The sequence below is a fragment of the Phaseolus vulgaris genome, chromosome 4 (genome assembly GCF_051622355.1).
Source record: "Phaseolus vulgaris cultivar YP4 chromosome 4, ASM5162235v1, whole genome shotgun sequence".
In the NCBI taxonomy this organism is placed as follows: Eukaryota; Viridiplantae; Streptophyta; class Magnoliopsida; order Fabales; family Fabaceae; genus Phaseolus; species Phaseolus vulgaris.
In genome coordinates, this window is record NC_143501.1 from 49,577,692 (window position 1) to 49,580,237 (window position 2,546).

The window sequence follows — 2,546 nt, forward strand, 5'->3', positions numbered from 1 at the left end:
TTGTTTTAATTATTTATCATTAGTAGTTTTAGTTTTTTATTACGTAAATTTTTATTTTTTTTTATATTTTTTATTTTCTAAATAATTTTGTTATAATTTCTCTTAGCGTCTTTCTAGTGTTTTATTCTATTTTGTTTTCGTTTTATTTTATTTTTAAGTTTAAATTTGTAGTTTAGATAGTTATTGATTTTATTTCAGTTAGCAATTTAAATTTTTGTTTATTTTTAAAAAAAAATTGAAAATAAATAAATAAAAATACACACTCTATTCTTTTCTTTTCCAATAATATTTTAGGAAAGCAACATGGCGGAAGAGGAAGCAACACATCCTAGGAGGACACTTGGAGATTATGTCACGATCAAGGGGTCAAGGTCTTTTTCTAGTATGGTCATACCTACTACCACCAAGACATTGAAAATAGATCCCAATTTTCTTACTCTCATCAGTGTCCATCAATTCACATCAATGGAAACATGATGATCCATATTCACATTTGGACACATTTAATGAATTGGTAGAGACAATGGGTTTTCAATCAGCTGATATTGAAATTGTTTATATGCGCTTGTTTCCTTTTTCATTGGCAAGAAAGACTAAGGATTGACTTAGATCACTTCCAAATCAGAGCCTCACTCACTAGCTGGAAGGATGTAGAGGAAAAAAATATGCAAAGATTTTTTCCAATCTCTTGCTTAAGTCTGAAATCTCTATGTTTAGACAAGGAACATAAGAGTCTTTTTGTGAGACATGGGAAAGATTCAAGATGATATTGAGAAAATACCCAAATCATGGGTTTGAAGACATTGCTCAACTGAGCATATTCATTAATGGTCTCAAATCTGATATGAAGATGCTCTTAGATGCCGCAACTAGTGGCACAATGATGACTCTTGATGCAGAACAAGCAACGAGAATTATTAATGCATTGGCATCAGCAGATTCTCAAGACCAATATGATGGACGAAGTACGTAGAAGAAAGGATGGAGGGAAGATACACTATTGGCTCAAAATCAAATTTTGACACAGCAAATTGAGCAGTTAACCACACAAATGGCGAAATTGCCTCAACAATTAGATGTTATTCAAATTCAAAATCAAGAATTAACGTGCAAACTGTGTGGAGGTGCATTCTAATGAGCAATGTGCTTACCAAAATATTTCTTCTGAAATTTCATTTCATGGTCACTAAAGGAATTGTCTTAGGCATAAAATTTCTCATAAAGAGTTGGAGGTAGATAAAGCAAAAATTGAAGTCATTGAGAAGTTACCAGTCAACATCAAATGAATTAGAAGTTTTCTAGGGCATGCTAGATTTTACAGAAGATTTATTAAAGATTTATCCAAGATTTCAAAGCCCCTATGCAACCTTCTCAATAAGGATATTCTTTTTAAATTTGATCATAATTGTTTAGCTGTTTTTAATATCTTGAAAGAAAAACACATTTATGCACCTATCATAACTGTTCCTGATTGGAAACTTAAATTTGAGATAATGTGTGATGCTAGATATTATGCAGTAGGAGCAGTTTTAGGACAAAGAAAAGAAAGAATTTTTCAAGTAATACACTATGCGAGTAAAGTTTTGAATGAAACTCAAAGTAACTACACCACAACAGAAAAAGAATTACTAGCTATAGTGTATGCACTTGAGAAATTTCGATCTTATTTGATGGGTTCTAAAGTCATTGTTTTCACTGATCATGCTGCAATAAAATATTTATTGAATAAAGCAAATTCTAAGTCAAGGCTTATACGATGGATACTTTTGTTGCAAGAATTTGATTTGGAGATCAAAGATAAGAAAGGATGTGAGAACAATGTAGCATATCATTTATCAAGACTAGCAAATGATGAGGTAACCACATTGGAGCTTGAAGTTCTTGCTGAATTTCTAGATGACAAGCTACTGATAATCAAAGAGAGGCCATGGTTTGTAGACATGGGCAATTTTAAAGCTACTGGAACAATCCCAAAGAATTTGGATTGGCATCAAAGAAGAATTTTTTTTAAGGATGCCAATCATTATGTGTGGGATGATCCTCATTTGTTTAAAATTGGTGCAAATAATTTGCTGAGAAGATGTGTTTCTTCATATGAAGCCAAGAAAATTATATGGCAATTCCATAATTCAGCTTATGAAGGACATTTTAATGGGGAAAAGACAGCTGCAAAAATTCTTCAAACAGGTTTTTTCTTCCCTTCGTTGTTTAAAGATACACATGCATTAGTACAAAGATGTGACAGGTGCCAAAGGACATGAAGCATTTCTAGAAGACATGAGATGCCATTACAAAATATTCAAGAAATTGAGGTTTTTGATTGTTGGAGCATTGATTTTCTAGGGCCTTTGCCATCTTATTTTTCAAATGAATATATACTAGTGGCAGTTGAGTATGTTTCTAGATGGATGAAAGCAATTCCAGCACAACATGCAGATTCCAAGACAGTCATTAAATTTCTTAAAAGGAATATTTTTTACAGCATTTGACACTCCAAGAGTATTGATAAGTGACGGTGGATCTCATTTTTGTAATACCAGTTGAAG

The 2,546-nt window shown here is 32.1% G+C and overlaps 1 pseudogene; it reads right to left on the reverse strand.

The window, feature by feature from the left end:
• Positions 1–688: 688 nt before the first annotated feature.
• On the reverse strand, positions 689–795 carry LOC150028164 (small nucleolar RNA R71; annotated as a pseudogene).
• Between the last annotated feature and the right edge of the window lie 1,751 nt (positions 796–2,546).